The 22,576-nt window shown below is 39.5% G+C and overlaps 2 pseudogenes; both read left to right on the plus strand.

Annotated features, from left to right (window-relative positions):
• The first annotated feature begins 541 nt into the window (after nt 1–541).
• LOC117199046 (uncharacterized) lies at nt 542–631 on the plus strand (annotated as a pseudogene).
• Nucleotides 632–2,478: 1,847 nt separating this feature from the next.
• On the plus strand, nt 2,479–21,606 carry LOC101275556 (centrosomal protein of 78 kDa-like; annotated as a pseudogene).
• Nucleotides 21,607–22,576: the final 970 nt, after the last annotated feature.

Here is a 22,576-nt window from a genome sequence, read left to right on the forward strand (position 1 = left end):
TGGATAGCACAGGAGGGAGACAATGACTATCAGTTGTGGCCTTGAGGCCACCTACAGTAACAGAAGCTATAGTTCGACCCATTGACCCTCCTTTCACTAGTAGTTCATCTCAACTCACCCTCTCCCCTAAAAACGATCCATGGAAACTATGAAAGAGTTGTTTCCAGAACTTATGCAAAGACGTTGATCCAAGTAAAGGCAACAAAAGCAAAAGTAAACAAGTGGGGCTACATCCAACTAAAAAGCACAACAAAGGAAACCAACAACAAAATGAAAACGCAGCCTACCAAATGGGAGAAAATTTTTACCAATCATATATCCTATAAGGGGTTAGTATTCAAATTATATGAAGAACTCATACAAAAAAATAGAAAAAATATCCAGCAAAAAAATGGGCAGAGGATCTGAATAGACATTTTTACAAAGAAGATACAGAGATAGTTAAAAAGGCACCTAAAATCACTAATCAGCAGAGAAATCAAACCACAAAGAGATGTCACCTCATTCATGTTGGAATGGCTAATATCAAAAAGATGGGAACGTGCTCGCTTCGGCAGCACATACACTAAAATTGGAACGATACAGAGAAGATTAGCGTGGCCCCTGCGCAAGGATGACACGCAAATTCGTGCAGCCGCATAGCACAGGGAGATCAGCTCGGTGCTTTGTGACCACCTAGAGGGGTGGGATAGGGAGGGTGGGAGGGTGGGAGACTCAAGAGGGAAGAGATATGGGAACATATGTATATGTATAACTGAGTCACTTTGTTATAAAGCAGAAACTAACACACCATTGTAAAGCAATTATATTCCAATAAAGATGTTAAAAAAAAAAACAGACAGGAACTAACAAGTGTTGGCAAGGGTGTGGAGGAAAGGGAAGCCTTGGACTCTGTTGGTAGGAATGTAAATTGTTGCATCCAGTATGGAAAACAGTATGGAGGTCCTCAAAAATTTAAAAATAGAACTATCATACGATCCAGCAATTCCACTAGTTGGTATTTTTATGAAGGAAACAGAAACTATTCAAAATGAAATCAAAATGAAACCCCCATATTCATTGCAGCATTATTTACAGTAGCCAACACTTGGAAAACCCTGTGTTCATCGATGGATAAATGGATAAAGGACATTTGGCATATATATATGCCAAATTATTTTTATATATATTTATATATATATATAATTCAGCCATGAGAAAGAAGCAAATCCTGCCATTTGTGACAACATGAATGGACCGTCAGGGTGTTATGCTAGGTAAAATATGTCAGACAGAGAAAGAAAAATCCTGTATGACCTCACTTTATATGGAATTTTTTAAAAAGCTCATAGAGGCAGGGCGTGGAGGGTGGGTGAAATGGGTAAAGGTGGTCAATATGTACAAACTGCCAGTGATAAATAAGTCCTGGGGATGTGACTATAGTTAATAATACCGTATTGCATATTTAAAATTTGCTAAGAGAGTAGGTCTTAAAAGTCCTCATCATAAGAAAAACAGATTTCTACCATGTATGGTAATGGATGTTAACTAGACGTACTGTGGTGATCATTTTTAAAATTGAAGTATAGTTGATTTACAGTATTATATTGTAATAACAATATATTAGAACCCAGTGATTCAATTTTTTTATAGATTATACTCCATTTAAAGTTATTATAAAACATTGGCTATCCTTATAGCTTATTTATTTTATGCATAGTAGTTTGTGCCTCCTCATCCCCTCCCCTCCCCCTATCTTGCCCCTCCCGCCTTCCCTCTACCCACTGGTAACCACTGCTTTGATGTCTACATCTGTGCGTTCATTTCCTTCCTGTTACATTTATTGTTTATTTTTTACTTTCCACATGCAAGTGATAACATACCGTATTTGTCTTTCTCTGTTTGACTTATTTCACTAAGCATAATAGTGTTGCAGCAAAAATAGAAATGAAGTTTTTCCTCTCCTGAAAATAAGGAAAGTAAAGGGGACAGTGAACAGGATAGAGAAGACACATAAACTGGCCTGAAAGAGTTAATAGATCCTAGTTTTATTTAAACTGTTACTAATCTGTAGTGTCTGTAACTAGATGTATGTTTCACAAAGCTAAATTACATCCTGTTCCTATCACTCCCTAGCTGTCAATGTAAATTACATCCTGCATCTGGTGCTTAAGCTCCCTGCACTGTCTTGTAGCAAGTCACCCTGTGTAGCTGTTTGCATTTCAGGGAGCAGATGGCAGGCAGATAAGGCAGAGGCAAATGAACCCAATTACCGGTCCGCGGGACCCAGTTACCGGACTGCCTGACGCCAGCGATGCCGGTTTTGAAATAATGCAAGAAGAAGAATGCAGGACCTTTACCACTTTGATCCTGATTACCACTCCCTGGACTGTGATGGCCGCCCGAGGGGCTGGGAGGCCAGCCGGGGCTTCCAGGCATGTGTGGGCATCGTGTGTGCAGCCAGCATCCCCGAGGCCTCGCTCGGCTCATCATCACTGAGTGAAGGTGCGCCGTGACAGCGCGGCCGACTTTCTTCTGGCGCTGTGAGGACCTGTGTGCATTGCAGGATTCGGTGCCTCTGCCCGCCGTGGGCGCCTCCCTGCGGGAGGGCTTGCTGGACTTCAACGGCCACCGCCTGCGCGGGGTGGACGGGGCGCTGCCCCTGAGCACCCTCTGCCCCCGATCTGTATCCAGAGCTTCTTCGAGCCATGGCTTGGCGAGATGGGTTTGTACTTTCCGCTTCCAGGGGCTCTCGTGTCGGCGCTGCGAAGCGGAGTTTTAGATGGTACAAGGTGGAGGGTGGGCACTAGAACCAGTGCCCGGGTGTGCGTGCACTAGACGGGGCGTGCGGCCTACGACTCCTGCCGGCTCGGTGACCCCGGCCGAGTGCCTTAAGGCTTCTAGGTCTCAGTGTTCTCAACTGTAGCATGGGCTTAACAGGACTCACTCTCTGTGGCGGTTACAAGGTCACACTCTGTTAATGCTTATAGACTCTACAATGTAGAACACTTAGCACAGTTTGGAGCATCGTTCATTGTTCCACAGATATTACCTGGTCTGTTGAATGACTTTGCCTGGTACATGCCAAAGCGATTAGGAAATTGATATATACCAGCTTCATTTCCTTTTCATTAAAACAGGGCTCAGGAAAAAAAAAATTTTTTTTTCAATAGTCCTATCATATAGTGGAAAGAGCACTGGTGTGAAGGCAGCTTAGGGTTTGAATTCCAGAGTTTATGCTCTCTGTGGCCTGGGAAGGTTTCTTTTGCACTACAATCCCCACACTTATAAAATGACATTAAAAACCACCCTTTCTGTGGGTTCTTAGAATTAATTACGCAGGTTATGTGTGTAAAGTATCCTGGCACTTGAATGAGTGGTCAGAACCAAGGGCTGCTGGAGAGGGTGCTTCTGCCCTAGGTAATCTCCCCTTCTACTGGGCGGCAAGTAAACATAAGCACAGTAGTCTGTGCTCTGGAAGAAGTGGGTTCTGGTGCTACAGAGCACAGAATCTTGTTTTTTTTAATTTAATTTTTATTTTATATTGGAGCATAGTTGATTTACAATATTGTGTTAGTTTCAGGTGTACAGCAAAGTGATTCCGTTATACATATATCCATTCTTTTTCAGATTCTTTTCCCATACAGGTTGTTACAGGATATGGAGTAGAGTTCCTTGTGCTATGCAGTAGGTCCTTGTTGATTATTTATTTTATATAGAGTCGTGTGTATATGTTAATCCCAAACTCCTAATGTATCCCTCCCCACTACCTTTCCCCTTTGCAGAGCACAGAATCTTGGAAGGGAAAGTTCAGGGTAGGCTTTTTGGAGGAGGTGCCATCCTTTCTAAGGATATGTAGAAGCTCCTGGGGTGGCAGGAGGGAGCAGTGTGTGTCAGAGTTGGAGAAATATAAGAAAATATGGCAAAACTAAGATACAGGACTGGAACTCAGGGTTTAGGAAAGAAATGAGAGTTGATACTGGAAACCTAGTGGGGCCCAACAGAAAGGGGCCTTGTTTGTCCTGTCAGAAGTTTAGATGTTTACCCTGAAGGCCGTGGGAAACCCTAAAGAACAGTGAGATGGACTTCTGGCTTAGAGACTCACTCAGACCTCCATGTGGAAGGCACTTGATTGGGTGCAGGATGAGTTGTAATCTAAGGGTCCCACTTAAGTTATAAAAGCTTGAACTGGATTTTGCAGATCCGAGAGAGAATGGGTGGGGCCTGGTGACCAGTTAGAAAAGGAAGGGCAGCAAGTGTGGGTGACAGTTTACAGCTGCATCTTTTTGTGAGATACAGAGCACAGTAGGAAGGGATTGGGGGTGGGGAGAGGATCTTACTTCATCTTCAGTGCTTTAGAGGGGCCTGGTAGACGGGTCTGGGCCCAAGGTACAGATCTGGGCTTTTTGGGAGGACAGGTATTTGAAGGCATTGGAGATACTTAGGTTACCCACAAGAAGATCCAAAGAATCATAGGTCTGAGGGCATTTTAAGTGGGTATATTGAGGATGTTTATAAGCTGAAAGAAAGTAGCCAGCAGAGAAAGGGTGTTAAGATCTAGGAGAGGAAATGATTGTTCATTTGTTTTCAAAAAGCTGAATACTTATCGTGAGCCTGGCCCTTTTCTAGGATCTGGGGTTCACACCATGTGTTATCTCTTCTGCAAGGACAGTTCAACTCATCCCCTGGTGAAGAGAAATCAGATTTTTCTTTGCATCCCATTCAGGTGTAGGAACTGTTCCGTACCTCTGAAGGGACTTTACTTAACCAGAGTAATAAGTTAGAAATCAAAAGAAATTAGAGCTGGAAGGGACCTTAAAGGCCACTGTACTTAATTTTGCCTAATATTTTACATTGATTGTAAGAAAAATTTATTGCAGAGCCCATTCTCTTCAGAGTTCCTTCACTGAACTTTCTTCATGTCTTGCATCCAGTGGGGCTAGCTTGTAGATTTTGGCCTGCTCCTAAATTTGCTTCTTCATCCACATTGCATTTTGCCCAGACTATGGCAGAAGCTCCTGGGTGGTTTCGCGGCCCCTGGACTCAGTTCCTCTAAGTTCATCTGCCTACTGTGGTTGAGTGATCTTCTAACATGAAAAGATACGCCTAAAATAATGCTGCTAATGGCTTGCCCACACAGAGTTAGTGCATACTAGCCGCCCAGCGTGTGCTCTGCCCAGAGGCGTGTAGTCTGAACTGTGCTCTACCAAGCCTCCTGGGGCTCTTTGGCCCTGAGGAAGGGGAGCTTTTTGTGATCACTCCCTTTATCTAACTGGTCCTTCAGCAGCAGGGTGCCTTTTGCTAATCAGCGGAGGCACCCTTACTCAGCCAGTGGTAGCCCCGGGCCTCATCACCTGTGGGATACAAGCCATGCTCTCTCCCAGGCTTGATTCGACCAACGTCTCTATTTTCTGTCCCTTCTCACACTTGGACCCCTGGCCTTTAGTCATCCCCACCTGCAGTATTTACAGTGCCCAGCAGGAGTCAGGCTTGAGTGTCTTTGCACAGGTGCTCCCTCTGCAGTTGATGCACCTCCTCCTCCAACTCTGCATAGCCTCATCTTTCTCGATTGTACTTCAGGGTTATCATGAAGCCGTCACTTAGACATAACTTTTTGCCTCCATAGGAACCTCTGTGCATAAAGGTTATGGTTCTTTATCTCATGTGATTGAAATTTTGAGTTTATACATGTCCCTCCTTAATGAGGCTTTAAGGGTAGGAGTCGTTTCTAATCCTTAGCACAGAGCAGATGCTTTTTTTTTCTTTTTAGATGCTTTTTAACGGTGATAAAATGTATGGTTTAAATCACTCATTTTACAATAATTTTGCTTTAGGTTCTGACAGAAATAAAGTTTCCAGAAGTTGTGTTCCTGCAATAAGAAATAAAGATGTGACCTTCCAGTTGTGTAAAGCTCTTAGACGCTGTGTAAGTGCGTCAGGTGCGCTAAGGAACCTGGAGCTAAGTGGGCTGGTTGTGAGAGAGAGAGACGTAACTATGTTAACAAAGGTAAGCCTTCATTGTGTCCTGCCAACATTTGATAGTTGCTTTTGGGGCAAACTAAAGGGGTAAAATTTTAGACTGTTCCTCCCCGTTAAAGGGATTGACTAAATCGGCCACTTTGGGGCACCTGTGTCTTGTGAATTGTCCAATCGGAGATGGAGGTTTAGAAAGTGAGTTTCAGTCTTGTTTAAGTCTCTTCCCATCAGACTGGTCTCGTGATTTCCTACACACCATGTTACTTCCTGTCTACCTTTTCTTGGTGTTGTTCATGCCTGGATTGTCTCCTGTACCTGCTCAAACCTTGGTCCATTCTCATTTGTACCATGGATACTGGTATGGATACATGTACCATGGATACATGTCATGCTGGATATTGTCAGAATTAATATTAAGTTTGTGTTAAGCCACAAACCACATGTTTTGTATATTTTCTGTTTTTTGTGTTTGTTTATATTTTTATGGTTTCTCTTCAAGAAATATTACGGGAAGGGAAATAGCAAGATATAAAGAGCAAAAAAGTCATCATGATCTTTAAATTGTTAGAACATGTATCTGCAATCATAATTATAATGCACTGTGGTATGTGTTAAAATAGGAAATATATGTAATGTCCTGTAGGAGCAGCAAATTCAGTGGTGTTGGTGAGGGTGTGTGATGGAAGTAATCACAAAGCAGGTGACTCTTGATTGGGGTCCTGAAACAGTGTGTGTTCCCTGTGTCCAGTAGTGGTCTGGAGGGGTCAGGAAGCCTGCCTTTCAATTTGAGGGAAGAGAGGGTTTGAGGTCCTCTCTCTTCTATTGCTCTAGTATACTGCATAGCAGCTAATAAAATACTGGGTTTATAGTTGACATTTAAGTTGCTGATTGATCATCAAGATTGGCATGTATCATTGGAAATGAAAATCAGAAGAGTCTTATGCTTTTTAGGTTTTTCTTTTTTTTCCCTTTGTCTCAAAAGTATGTAGTACTTTACTGAGTGGTTGGGAATAAAGTTTGCAGTATTCAGTGTATTCAATTTTAGTACCTAAATAGAATTAAACTGTTGCTGTAAACTGGAATAACACTTTGTTACTGACAAGTTTTAGAATGCATCAGTTCATCAATTACCTGTTTGGGAAGATTGCAGTTAATGATTTTAAGAATGTGGCTATAAACCTCCAATTGACTGAAGAAAAGCAAATAAATCAAGATTGACAAATGTATAGGCTCTTCATCTTATTGTGTGTGTGTGTTTTTATTTTCCTTTTAGTTATTTGTCAAGGTATAAAGAACTCTGTCACTCTTAAGACAGTAAACTTCACAGGGTATAATCTGACATGACAGGGAGCAGATCACATGGCCTAGATCTTAAAGGTGATTTTATGTTTAAACTTTCATGAAAACATGTGATTGAAGCACATTAACATATTGATACAGGTGGCAGTTAATTTCTGTCTTTTAATACATGTGAGTGCATCTTCTGTTTTGTTGAAAGAATCTGACCAAATGGTAATGTGAATTGCTGTTGCATAAAGAATAGTGTTGAATCCCCAGTCTTTGCACTTGAGTTTAACAACTCTGTGGTTTTCTATCTTCTTCCTGAGACACTTAATCTCAGGTCCATCCTCGTCACACAGAGTGGTAAATTAGAGAACGATTAATATCACCATTTACAGAAGTGAGAGTGAAATCTCAACCATCCTGAACATAGGAACTGAAGGGGCCTCTCAGCAGTTCAGAGAGTTATTACCAAGCTAGTCAGCTGAATTCTGTTCAGTTTTCTCCGTAGCAGAGCCTTCCAGGTCCTTCTTTTGAGCTTATTTTTTTTATACACAATTCTGTATGGATACTGTACATAATAGCAATAGTTGTATTAACCGGGTTTAACTGGTGATGTATTTACATCAAGATCTTGTTTTACAGATGAGAAAATTGACAGTTCTAGTTGAACTCTCTTTTTACAAGAGGAAAATATGTTCTCATTTTAAATAAAAATAAAGTTGAAAAAAGTTTTGATGTTGATATTCTCCTTTCCTAAAATAAAAAATATCAAGAAGCTACATTCTATTACCAAATAAACCTGACCTCTAATGTCATTCCATAATTTTGTTTGTATGGACAGAAAAGAAAAATTGATTTTCATAAGAAATTTTTGCACCTCAAAAATAATATATTTATTTTATTTCAACTTTAATGAAGAGCTGAACATTTCTAGTAAATAAAGGAACACCATTTGGGGGGGAACTTGTCTTTGTGCTACAAAGTCCATGTTTAATTTTTAAAAATCATTTAATATGATTTTCTTTTCGTATGAAACATGACTGGTTTCAGAACTAATTATCCCATTATTGTAGGACTATGGGAATTAACTCTTTGATTTTCAAAAGAGAAAGTTAGATTTTTATTTTTTTAATTAAAATTAATGATAATATAGAGAAATTTTAAGAAAAAAACTTAGAAAATTATGAAATGTTAGAGTAGGAGAAATCTATAGTTCATGTAGAGTTACCCTCTTTCATTTTATAAATGAGCACCTACAATTTGTAGCACGTAAGTGGCTTATTAGTAAATGGCAGAGTACGACAAGACCCTAGAGCATCTAATCCACATTCCTTGTCATTTTAGATGTGTTGTATTCATTTCCTTCATGAGTAGACCAGGAGATTGTATTTCTAATAGTAATGATAGACACTGGGGAAGACCAAGAAGTTTACACACTGGGACCACAGAATAGCAGATTCAAAATGCACTGAGAACCCTTTCAGCTCTTCTCCGTTTTGACAAGACACTACAAGGATGGTATCAAAGTGTTTAAGTATATAAGCCCACAACAATCAAGAGATTTCAACACAGTTTTGAAAGACGGAAGACAAGTGGAAGAGTGTGAAACTGAGGCAGTAGAACCGAGGAAAAGCATCAACTAGAATATGCACAGGGACCACCTGCAACTGAGGAGGATTCTGACCCCACCTGCAGAAGTAGCCCCATGCTCAGATGCGCATGTAGGAGAGAGGGTGGAGTTAGTTAAAAGTGTGACTGAAATAGGGGAGCTCATTGAAGGGTTGTGTTTGGAGGAGTGGACTCCCAGCCCTGCCCTCACGCTCCTGAAATGAGATGCTTTCATTTTGAAAACAGTGAAACTGGCGAGAACTAGGGCAGCTAGTGTGAGTTTTCACACCCTAGAAAATTGTGTTTGCGGGAGATCCTATTACAGTTACTCCCCGCTTCTTCCTGCATAAGAAACCAATCAATCGTTGACTTCAGGGAGCTTTCTGCACTCATTCTTAAATAGAAAATAACTGTCATTTGCCTGATAGTTGAGTAAAGCTTACAACATGAGAGAGGGGGACAAAGTGTGAAAACATATCCTGGTAGGACCGGGGACAATTTAGGGAACAAAATAATTTAAGAAAAAACCCTAATTAGTATTCTGAGGGAGATTTAAAAAGGGCTAGCAACTATAAAATAAGACTAGGGTGTTAATTAAAAAGAGAATGGTCAGAAAGCAAGAGAGGTCTCTTGGAAATGAAAATATGGTTGCTGAAATAACTTCAGTAGGAATTAAAAAAATTTCTCATTATATAAAAAAGAAAGACACAATGGAAAATGTGATAGCAATATGTTAGAGAGGCTGCATCTGGGAGATGCAACATGTAACTATTAGAAACTCCAGACCCAGAAAAAAAATGGAGGGAAGCTGTCAAAGGGCAACAAAATTCCCCACAGCTGAAAGTAGACATCAGGCCTCTGATTGAAAATAGTTACTCAAGTTTTGAGCAAGATGAACAAGAATAGACTCATACCTAGGCACCCTTCATTATGAAACTTTAAAATACTGAAAAAATAAATTAACATAGAATAAAATACTGACAGGATACATCCATTCCAGAGAGAAAAATACTGGTCACCTAAAAAAAAAAAAGTTAAAATCTGACTTTATCATACTTGTCATCAGCACCATGGATCCTGGAAGGCATTAGAAAGATACCTCCAAAGTTTTTCAGGCACATAATTTTCACCCTAGGGGTTTGTATCCAGCCAAACTATCAGTCATAAGTGGAGGCTGAAGAAGATATTTTATACAGAAAGAAATTTGAAAAATTGACCTCCTGTGCTACACCTTAAGCTTTTTATAGAAATAATCCAGCAAAATGAGGCAATAAACCAAGAAGGAAGGTAATAGGGGATTCAGTGCAGAGAGCAGCTAGTCTAGATTGAAGAGGCTTCTATTGATTGTGTGATTGAGAGCTTAGAAACACCTTGAGGCATATCGTACTTACTAGGTATTAGGCACTGTTGGAAGGGAAGAGGGAGAGGAAGAGGAGAAGGAACTTGAACTCCAGAGGACAAAAGGCTATACTGACATAAACCTGAAGGAAACTAAGCTATGGTTGATTTTTAACCTACTATTGGTGAGGAAGAGAAGAATCCACTTACACTTGACACTATAGATGTCCCCCTTTTCAGCGACACACGGGGGTAATGACCACCTATCTAATTTGTTGTTCAAACCAGAACTTGTCCAAACTCCTTATTACACTTCAGTAGTGTAAGGAGGCGCTCTAATGCTGTAACATCAGGACAACAGGTATAAACTGGAACAGCCCAAGGCGGCTTGGGGTATGTGGTCAGCCTGCACAAGGGCAGTGACACTGACACAGTATGGAACGAGGTGTAGTCTATACACAGAGACAGTACATCTGCAGTGGGCAATATTTTCATTGTAATAATGGCAATACTGTCTTGGTTTGCAGCTTTTATTGTCAACTTGCATGTAATAACAAATAACTAACCTAAACTATACTTAGTATGTATTTGCATTAACTTGGTATGTACTGAAATGTACTAGTATGTACTTAGTATATATTAGGCTCTAAGTGTTTTTGCATATATTAACTCATTTAATCCTCTGAATAGCCTTATGAGGTTGGTGCTAATATCATTCCCACTTTTGTGAAAAGGAAGCTAAGACAGGGAAGGAACTTGCCCAGGCTGTACCTAATTTAGGGTTGGATCGAGGCTTTGAGTTTAGGCTCTCTGCCTGTTGTCTTAAACCTTACTCCTTACTGACTGTCAAATAACAGAAGACTTAACTGCACATAGAACAGAATATAAATTTCAACTTTGACAATGTAAAAGCTAGGTTTGGAAGGTAGACAGGAGGTAGAAAAAAGGGAAGATGGTATGAATGTCCTCATTTTACAAAGCGTGACGTTGAGAGAGTTTATAGTTGATCAACAGTGTAGGTTTTTAAGTATATCACTACCAATCAAAGAGATCATGAGCAGTGGAATAACTAATGATGACATAACTTTACTGAGCAGTGTGGACATAGGAAGAGTGTAAATGAACTAAACCCTTACTTAGTAAAATAGAAAGTGAACAGATAATGCCTCCAATTTAGTCAGAAAATGGTCATGTAAGAGTATTACTCGGAGAAGAATTCAAAATAACAATAGTTGGACCTCCCTGGTGTCGCAGTTGTTAATAATCTGCCTGCCAAGGCAGGGGACACGCGCTTGAGCCCTGATCCGGGAAGATCCCACATGCTGCGGAGCAACGAAGCCTGTGCACCACAACTACGGAGCCTGCGCTCTAGAGCCTGTGAGTCGCAACTACTGAGCCCACGTGCCGCAACTACTGAAGCCCACCCGCCTAGATCCTGTGCTCCACGACAAGAGAAGCCACTGCAATGAAGAGTAGCCCCCGCTCACGGCAACTAGAGAAAGCCTGCACGCAGTAACGAAGACCCAACTCAGCCAAAAATAAATAAATAATAATAATAAAAAATAACAATAGTTGACATAAACCTCATAAAAAAGGAAATCCAAACAGCCAGTAAACACAGAAAAGTGTAGGACTTCATTAAGTAATAAGAGAAAAGTGAGTGAAAACCAATGATACTACATGCCAATCAGTTTGACAAATACATAAATAAAGTGTGGTAGTATCAGGTATTGTAGACCTAGAGTACTATGGGAATCTTCTACCCTACTTATACTGGAGTATAAATCGACACAACTACTTTGGAAAGCATTTAGCACTCTCCATCAACTGAAGGTATATAAATAGCCTGTGACCCAGCAGCCCTCACCCCCGCCCTGTGTAAATGCACCAGAATAACCGGTACAGCAGGATTCCTGTCCATGATTTGCATTAGCACAAACTGAAAACAAACTAAATGTCCATTAAGAGTCAAAAATTAAATAAATTATTGTATTCGTACAGTGGGAAAACTATCAAGCAATAAAACTGAATGAACTAGAGCTACAGGCTGCAATGTGGATGAATTTTTTAAACCAATGTTGAGCGAAAGAAATACGATAGAAAAGACTTCATATACTATGATCCTCTACATAAAGTTAGATGTTGACAAAACTAAACTCTTTTGTTAGGGATGCATGCAGGTTAAAGAAAAGGATTGTCAAGAAATGAGGACAGTGTTTAACTGGGAAGAGGGAAGGGGATTGTGATGGGAAAAGGATATGGGGGGGTTTTTGAGATGCTGACAAGTGTCAATACTTTCAGATTCGAGTACTGGTTATGTAAGTATTCTCTTTTTATTTGTCACATCGACAGTTTTGTTCTGTGCACTTCTCAGTACGCATATCGTATTTTACAATTAAAAACCTGAGTAAAGAATTGGTCACTTCTTGAGTGCCGAATGTGGGAGTGGGATGAGACTATTTCATTTTAAGCCCTTCACTACTGTTTGCATTCACATGTTATTCATTCAGCATTAATTGAACATATGCTGTGTACCAAGCACTCTTCTAATTTTATATGTGTTTTAACTCATGTAATCCTCACGAGAGCTCTGTGATATGGGAGCTTATCTCCATTTTATAGATGAGGAAGTTGAGGCCTAGAGTTATAGAACTTGTCCAAGGTTATATAGCTAATGGGTAGTGCCAGGTCCATTTGCCTCAGAGAATCTGAATTTTTACAATATAATCTAAAAGAGAAATTAAATTGCTAATTATAAGAAAAAAAATTACACATTAAAGAAGATGACAAGTTTTCATCTATGCAGTTAGAGAAAAACACACAGTCTGTCTTTCACACACGTACATCTTGTATTGGCAGGGATTTTCCTTATTAAGCAATTATATATTGACCGCCCACGTTGTGCTAGGCACAGGTGCTGGGGATAAACACTTAATAAAATACACCCCCTATCTTCAAATAACTTGCACTCTACCTGAGGAAATAAGCCAACAGTTGTAGTAGAGGTTATATACCAAGTGATACATCGCTGATGGCAGTATAAAATCTCATAAATCTTTTGGAAAGAAGTTTGGAGATAGGTACCTCAGAGCCTTAAAAATGTTCATTTGCTTTGACCTCAAACTCATTTTTATGGATTTATTGCAAGAACGTTATTCTCAATATGGAAAAAAGCCTTCATGCATAAAAACGGTTATTTTGTCTTATAATATTGAAAAGTTGGAAAGAATTTAAATGTGTAAAGTGGTTAACCAGTAAACCCACTCAGTGGAATATTTTGTAGCCCACACAAAAAAAATCAAGGTTGTGAATCCCCTGATTATATGAGAAATGATTGATTTCAATGTTAAATGGAGAAAAGGTGAACATAAAATTTGATATCCAATGTGATGGGAGCTTTGTCCCAGAAAAATCACCCTAGCCAGTGTACAGAGGGAGGAAGGGAGAGCAGATGACAGGAAGGAAAATTATTCCAAAGCCTTATCATTAGTCTTACTTAAGTAACAGAATATCAAGCAATTTTACTTTCTAACTTTTTTGGTTCCATATTTCCATGTAAGGGACATGAATTATTAATACTTTGTGGGAGGAGGGTACACTTTTCCACAAAAATTTAACACTGTGTTCTAATTTCCTCCACTAGAGGAAGAAACTATTTCATGTAATTGCACTTTGATGTGCTATTTAGAACCAGTCAGGAAGTTTTACTCTACTTTCCTCTGACTGTGGTGAGAGTTTTTTTGTTTATTTGCTTATTTGTTTAGAAATTCTTTGAAATCGGTTTTAGAAGATTTATTAAACCATTATATTGAAAGTAGAGGAAGTTTGCAATTTTTCCCCCTTTTTCCCCATTGAAAACTTGGCCGGCTTTAGTAATGAAACATTAAAGAATTTGAAGTTCTTAGACTGTCAGTTTTTTAAACATGATCTGAATATAAAAATATATGTTCATTGAGTAAATTTTTGAAAACAATGAACAACTCATTGAAGGAAATAAAAGCCACCTCTGCATGTACACACACCTGATCTGCTCTTTTGTCTGAAAAAAGTATGAAAAATATTTTGTCTTACCACTAAATACTCTTCTACATCAGAGAATTTGATTAAGCTTATGCACCATCTCCCAGGAAAAACGCACAGATATATTTTGAATGTAGAACTCCTGAAGCCCATTCATTAACTCTGGTTGAGACCTGTTGTCATTATTTTCTTAGTGGCTTCATAGCGCATTCCTTCATTCGGTGATCTGTTTTTGTTTAAACCAATCCCAATTTGGAGGCTCTTAGCCTTCTTCTAGGGTTTGGTTATAAACAATCTTAAGACATCATGTTGGTAGATAAATCTCTGCCCACATCTTTGATTTCCTTAGGGTAAACCCCTGATGTAGGATTGTTGTTAGGTACCAAGAGCTACTCTCCAGAAAGTGATACCAGCTCCTCTGCCAATGATGGCATATAATAGAGTTCCTCATTCTTTAAGTGATTGTTCAAAGCAGCTAAAATGTATAAATATACCTTACTGTTTTCATAAGTGTAGGTATTCTGATTGTTTATCGCTGCATAGGAAACCACCCTGAAACTGTGGCTTAAAACAATGAAAATTGTTTATTTTGTTCATGAGCCTGGAGGTTGAGTAGAATATTAATTCTTTTAGTACACTCTTACTGACTGAAAACAATACCTATTTGACTAGCTCACAGTTCTGTAGGTCAGAAGTCCAGGCACAGCGTGACTGGGTTTCCTGCTCAGATACACACGGGAACATGTGGGTTCCCTCCCAAGAGTGTTAAAGCACGTGAAATTTAAGTGTAAGACATTGAGTCCCAAACGTTGGATGTTCACCATAGTTTGTGTGGGTCACAGAGCTGAAATTAAGATTTCAGTCTGGCTGTGTTAGCATCCCGAGGCTCTGGGAAAGAATGCCTCCAAGCTTCTTCGGCTTGTTGGCATAATTCAGATTCTGCAGTTGCAGGACAGAGGTCCCCATTTCCTTGCTGGCTGTCAGTCGGGGGACAGTCTCAGGTCCTAGAGGCCTCTCGCTTGCCTTCCCTGCCGCAGCATTGGACTTCTTCAGAGCCAGCAACGGAGAGTCTCCCTCTTGTCCCTTTTGTACTTCAATTCAGGAAGAGTTCAGGTCCTTTTCATGGGGTGCCTGAGTAGGTCACATCCACCTAGAATAATCTCCCTATCTTAAAAAATCAACTGATTTTGAACCTTAATTCCATCTGCAAAATCCCTTCACTACAGCACCTAGATTTAGAGTTTGATTGGATAAGTGGAAGGTTTGTGTACTTCAGTAAGTAGGAATCTTGGGGCCTCTGTTAGAATTCTGCCTATTGCAAGCAGTGTCCCCACTTCAAGGACCGAAGTGTCTTAGTTCCTAAAACTCCTAAGAGAGTTTATCAGTGTTCATTTTATTTCAGTGACCTTGGTGAATGGGAAGACTACCACCTCCGTGAACAGGAATGGCACCCAGCTTCCTGAGTCCACAGTGTGGCTCTGCTACTTAGTGGTGTGACCTTGGCTGTGCTGCTCTACTTATTCTACTTCTCTGCCTCTGTTTCCCTCATCTGTAAAATAGCACTTCCCTGGTGGTGCAGTGGTTGAGAGTCCGCCTGCCGATGCAGGGGACACGGGTTCGTGCCCCGGTCCGGGAGGATCCCACGTGCCGCAGAGCGTCTAGGCCCGAGAGCCATGGCCGCTGAGCCTGCTTGTCCGGAGCCTGTGCTCCGCAATGGGAGAGGCCACAACAGTGAGAGGCCTACATAACGCAAACAAACAAACAAACAAAAAAAAACCATGGAGTTAGTGATCGTTCTTTCCTCGTAGGGTTTTTTTTTATACATTTATTTATTTATTTTTGGCTGCGTTGGGTCTTCGTTGCTGCTCGCGGGCTTTCTCCAGTTGCGTCGAGCGGGGGGCTACTCTTCGTTGCAGCGTGGTGGCTTCTCATTGCGGGGCACAGGCGCTAGGCGTGCAGGCTTCAGTAGTTGTGGCACGTGGGTTCTAGAGCATAGGCTCAGTAGTCGTGGTGCATGGGCTTAGTTGGTCCACGGCATGTGGGTTCTTCCTGGACTAGGGCTCGAACCCGTGTCCCCTGCACTGGCAGGCAGATTCTTAACCACTGTGCCAGCAGGGAAGTCCCCTTTTAGGGTTTTGATGATTAGATTATTTCATACCCAGGGAACTCCAGGAACAGTGCTTGACTGTGAATTGCTTTAAAAGTGAGTACTTCTTAAAAACATGCTTTTGAATCTGCAATTAGGCAATTCAGGTATGTTAAGCATGTTCATTAATAGGACTTCCTACTATAAGGAGACCCACAAATAAAAATAGAATTTTTCTTTCTGGGTCTTAACTTCTTATTTCTGACTTACTATGTTATTTATACGCATATGCCTTTTATGGTGGGCTACCACAAATTTATGTTGGAAAGAGTGGAATTTAAATAAATCTTACCTATGCTAACTTGATAGGTTTTGATAATTCATTTCACTAGCATGGTATGATATTACCAGTAGCAGACTAAAATCTGAGTTCACTTCTGGCTCTGCCTCTAAATCCTGATGAGACCAATAGCTGGAAAGGCTTTGGGATATTATACTATGAATTAGTTATAATATTGACTCTGTTTAGGAAAACCTGGAGGAGTGCCTAAAGCAGTTAAAGGAGGAAAGAGTAATAAGACTGAAGGCTGATAAACGAGTCAGTGAGGTAAACAAGTTTCTTCTTCTGCTTTAGAGAGTGTTTTAGTTTTATTTTGATTTGATTTTAAGCCATATACACATAATTTGTAAGATTTAAAACTGTAATATGTTGCAAATTTGTTGTATCAAGTGGACTTTTGCATTTACTGGTATTTAGTGATCATATGATCTATATTCCAGAAAGCATGTTTTTAAAAATGTGAAAATCTGGTTTTGTGTATGTGTGTGTGTGTGTGTGTGTGTGTGTGTGTGCTTGCGTGTGTGCGCTTTTATATGACATTAGCTTATTTCCTGTTCATGATTCTTTGATTCAAGAAGGCACTTTTGTGCATATACTGTATATACAGTAATATAAAAGACACGATGAGACTCTCCTGGCAATGAATTAGGAAAGTGAATCATTTAAATAAATTTAAGATATTGGAAAACTTCTAAGAATGCAATGAAAGATAAAAATATATACTATGAGAATTACATTAGGTAATGTGCATGAAAGCAGGGCATAATCTAAAAAGTTCTATCTAAATATAATTTATCACAGCATGAGTGTAGGGAGGAATTTTTGAAAGTGCATCCGTTGGATTGGCAGACACTCATTCAATAAATGTTGAGCCACCTGCTCATGTAAGGCAAAAGGGGCATCATGAACATTAATGGCCTTTCTGAGAAATACTAGAGTTGAGCTTACAGGGGGTTTTAAGTGCATAGATGATGAGCGGAAGGGGAAGAGTGCATGGGGGGAATATTTTCAAGAAGCCAAAGAAAATATTGGTGATTGTACATTTAATAGATTGGGTTGGGTATGATTTAGGACTTTTAAACGTAAGCATTAGATATTTTGCTCACTAAAGTTAATTCTTAACATTCAGCAGAGTTGTAATATGTTTTATTCAAATCAGATTCTATATTTCATTTTCTAATTTAAGAGAAACTTAAAGCAGGTAATTTTCTAATGTGGAATAAGGCTCCATTATGAATTGAACTAGTTAGAAATGTGATCTTTTGTGAAAGATCATTAATAAAACGGTAACTTTGGTTTTTTTATGTACCACCTAAGTGTTATATAGGAAACTTTGTTGGGTGCCTGTGGGTTTTGGTTACTATGTGATATGGTCTCTGTCTTTACTGGTGGAGAGTTAGGTTAATTACAAATTAATTACATTTTGAGTGTTTTAGTTTTGTTCCTTGAAAATAGGGAAGACTACTTTTGATGACAATGAGAAAAAATCATGTCAGACATTTTTAGTCTTCTTTTATAGCTGGAACATGAAAATGCCCACTTAAGAAATATGAATTTCTCTTCGTCTGAAGCCCTTCATGCCCACTCATTGACAAGCATGATCCTGGATGATGCAGGTGTTTTGGGCAGCATTGAGAATTCTTTTCAGAAGTTCCATGCTTTCTTGGATCTCCTTAAAGATGCTGGGTTAGTTCATTTCTCTTCATGGCATTCTTCTCTTTGCGACTGTGATGGTAGTTTGCTGAGGAACTGGAGCAATTTTCATCACTTCCATGGCCATATTTAGTGTAATTATAGGTAATATAGTTGACTATTTAAAATGAGGAATTAAATTTTTTAAGAAATGCAAATAGGGAAGCGTGCTTTGGTAGAGTGGGGAGCTCATTATAAAAGAGTAACCTGTAGATAGAGTAATTAGTAGGTGTAGTTTTTTGTAAAGACTAAATTGAAGGCAGTTTTCATTGAAAATATTCGGGAATGCATAAGAATTTTCCTATCTTTCACTTATTTTGCTTGTTTGATAAGTGAATTAAAGTTATTTTTGCCTTAGACATAAAAATTATTATTAATCTGCAGGGGAGATAGGTCAGTGGTTCTCAACTGGGAGCAATTTTGCTGGAAGAGGGAAGTGGAGATTGATAGTTGATGGAGTGGTGTTTTGTCAGTGAATGAATTGGTGTTGGTGTTGGGAAGGAAGGAACAAACACATTCTTGGAAACTGGAGGAAATGTGGTAAAGAAGTGTGGGAATAGAGGTGTGAGAGGTAGTGGACGAGGTGCGTGGTAGATGTGAAGCTGCTAGTCAGACAGTGTTTAAAATGGAGCGGTAATAGGTAAGGAGATGGGATGTGTCCTAGAGGATGAATCTGGAAAGGGCTGAGAATTTGGGGGAGAGAGAGGCTTGTAGTCTGGCGTAGGATGTTGGCTTTTAAGATTTTAGAAGTATTTCATGATTGTAGGTCTGGGGAAATCTAAACTGCTCTTATGTGATTATAATAACCTTTGTCTTTTCTCCTTTCCTCCTCTGGTCCAGGCTTGGGCAGCTGGCCACAATGGCTGGTATAGATCAGTCAGATTTTCATTTACTAGGTCGTCCCCAGATGAATTCTACTGTTAGTAGTCCACGTAAAGAAGAAAAGAAGGCACTTGAAGAAGAAAAATCAGAATCAAAACAGGGTGCCCCAGGACAAATGAAAAATATCCAAGTAAGTGGACAGAACAGCACTTAATGATTCTAAGAGTGATTAGCAAAAAGGAAATGACCAAGTCAGGGAGAAAACAATAACGATCAGTCTCTAATAGTTCACATGCTCAGAACCTATAAGATTCTGGAATCCTTTCCAAATCTGAGATTAGTAAATGTGTGCCCATTTCATGATACTGTATTATTGTAAATAAGGAGACTGGAAGTTCTTTAGAAAATTTATGAGTTAAAGCAAACTATCCTTAATGAAGAAAGAAAACATTAGAGAAAATATTCCAGATTTTAAATTGTATAAATGTCTATTCTATTCATATTTTATCTAGGTTTCTATTTGTATTCATTTATCTATTGTATAAATGTCTATTCTATTCATATTTTATCTAGGTTTCTATTTCCTTCACTGTAAGCAGTCAGCTTACAGTGAAGGAACACTAATGAAGGTACACATACTGATATAATTTTTAAAATAAGTAATCCAGACATAGCTAATAGGTAACATATTACAGTGAATCACCTGGTTTTGGGAATGGGAGGGGAAAACCTGTCAGCTTTTCCTCTAGCCTTACTTGGAGCCCCCATCAACCAATCTCAGACTGGTCTTGGGAACTGACAGCTTGAGAACAGAGTTTGGTCACAAACTATATACTGTTTGCATGTGCCTGGAGGATAGGAAAGAAATTAATTATCTTACAGAATAGGGTTTTATTTTTAGTGAGGGAAAGGAAATGGGTAATAACTACCCCAGTCACCAAAGTCTGAAAATGTAGCGGACATAGCCTTGGATATAGCTAGGTTAAGCTGAGAATCACTTGGCAAGATATAATTAGAAAAAAACTGGCTCTGAAATCTTCTGAATATTGACTGTGTTAATAATAAGGTCACAGAGTAACACTGAAGTTTTGAACTCTACTTTTTAATGGTTGGCTTTGTTCATCACTGAATTTTTGTCTTGTCTTTTGTTTTTCCGTCCAGTTTCAGAAAATTACAGGTGATGCTAGGATTCCTTTGCCTCTCGACTCCTTCCATGTCCCAGTGTCTACTCAGGAGGCCTTAGAAACTTCCAAAGACAACCTGGGGGTCCCAGTCACAGAGCAGCGGCAGGAGTCTTTTGAAGAGTTCATTGCTAGAACATGTTCTCCCTTCAGCAGACATCATTTCTGGAACTGAAAGTCAAAGCAAAGAAGAGGAATTATCTAGAAATAGCAGGTCGTCTTCAGAGAGAATGAGCAAAGCACGTGAATATACAAAAAAATTCTCTGCTAGGAGACAACCTGGGAAGGACCTGCATTCCTGCTCTGACTCACCTGTAAAGCATAAAAGCAAAGGAATTGGGCAAAATAATTCTTTGGTTAATAAACCAATTAAAAGTGAGTCTTCAAAAAAACACATTTCTGTTAAAGAGAGTAGAATAGTGACTGTTTCATCAAAGACAACTAAAAGTAAACTCAATCTACTAGAACATTCTGAAGGTGATACTCCTGGATCTGATTGTGAATTTCAAGAAAGCATCCATACTCTATCACGCCTAACATAGGTCTAAATCATTTAAAATTATGTTTTTGCCTTCAAATTTTAATAAATTACTTACGTTTTTATTATAGCATATGGTGGTTTCAGTTACTTGACTGGAAGCCATTAGAGAAAGATTTATCTATACTTTTTTATTATAATGAAAGTTTTGGTGTACTTTTCCTTGTGACACTTTGCACCATTCATTCAGCTAGTGTTTACTGAGGGCTTCATATGTACAGTACTTTTCTGGGTGCTATTGCTTTCAGCAGTGAACAAAATAAAGCCTTTACTCTCCTGGAACTAGCACTCTATGTTGGGAGAAAACATAAACAACAAAGCAGGGTGTAAGGGTTAAAAAGATATGGGAATAATAAATGGAATAGTTTTACCATTTGGTTAAACATCAAACTATTATAAATCACATGGCCAGAAGCCATTGAGGTATTTTAATTCACAATAACCAGAGAGCCTCAAACATTTACCAAGGCACTTACCGTGTTTATGGACTACAGCAACGCTCTGAGGTAGGGAACTGTTACCATCCCCGTTTATAGATGAGGAGTCTGAGGAGACATTATGTGAGTTGCCCAGAATTACACAGCTGTAAGTAAGTGGGAAGCTGCGATGTGACCCGAACCCATGCTCTATTTTTTTTTTTAATGTATGGAATTTATTTTAATGTATGGACTTTATTATGTTTCATTTGTTTCTGATTTATGTGAATTTCTTCTTTAAAGATTTTTTTCTGATGTCGACCATTTTTAAAGTGTTTATTGCATTTGTTACAGTATTGCTTCTGTTTTATATTTTGGTTTTTTGGCCACAAGGCATGTGGGATCTTAGCTCCCCCACCAGGGATCGAACCCTCACCCCCTCCATTGGAAGGCGAAGTCTTAACCACTGGACCACCGCGGAAGTCCCCCTTATGTGACTATTTTTATGGCAATTTTTTTAAATTTTATTTTTTTATTGACATATAGTTGAATTACAGTGTTGTGTTAATTACTGCTGTACAGGAAAGTTACTCAGTTACACATTTATATACATTCTTTTTCATATTCTTTTCCGTTACGGTTTATCACAGGATATATAGTTTGCTGTGCTCTACAGTACAGTAGGACCTTTTTGGTTTTTTAAAATACATCCACTTTTTTAAAAATAAATGTATTTATTTTTTAATTTTTGGCTGCGTTGGGCCTTCGTTGCCGCACGCAGGCTTTCTCTAGTTGCGGTGTGCGGGCTTCTCATTGTGGTGGCTTTTCTTGTTGCAGAGCACGGGCTCTAGGTGCATGGTCTTAAGTAGTTGTGGCATCGGGCTTAGTTGCTCTCTGGCATGTGGGATCTTCCCGGACCAGGGCTCGAACCCGTGTCCCCTGCATTGGCAGGCGTATTCTTAAACACTGCGCCACCAGGGAAGTCCCATGTAGGACCTTTTTGTTTATCCATCCTGTATATACACCAATTTGCATCTGCTAATCCCAAACTCCCAATCCAACCCTCTCCCACCCCCTCCCCCTTGGTAACCACCAGTCTATTCTCTATGTCCTTGGTTATGTTTCTGTTTCACAGATAGGCAGAACCCAGGCTCTTAATTACTTTGTTATCCTGTTTCCTTGTTAAGAGAGGAAGGGTTTAAGGAATGCACTGAGAGAGAAGGCAGTGAGCACTAGAACTGCAAAACAGTGGGACTGTCAGAAAGCACACCTGTCTCCTTCCCCCATCGTGAGCAG

Source organism: Orcinus orca, chromosome 11, assembly GCF_937001465.1.
Source record: "Orcinus orca chromosome 11, mOrcOrc1.1, whole genome shotgun sequence".
Lineage (NCBI taxonomy): Eukaryota > Metazoa > Chordata > Mammalia > Artiodactyla > Delphinidae > Orcinus > Orcinus orca.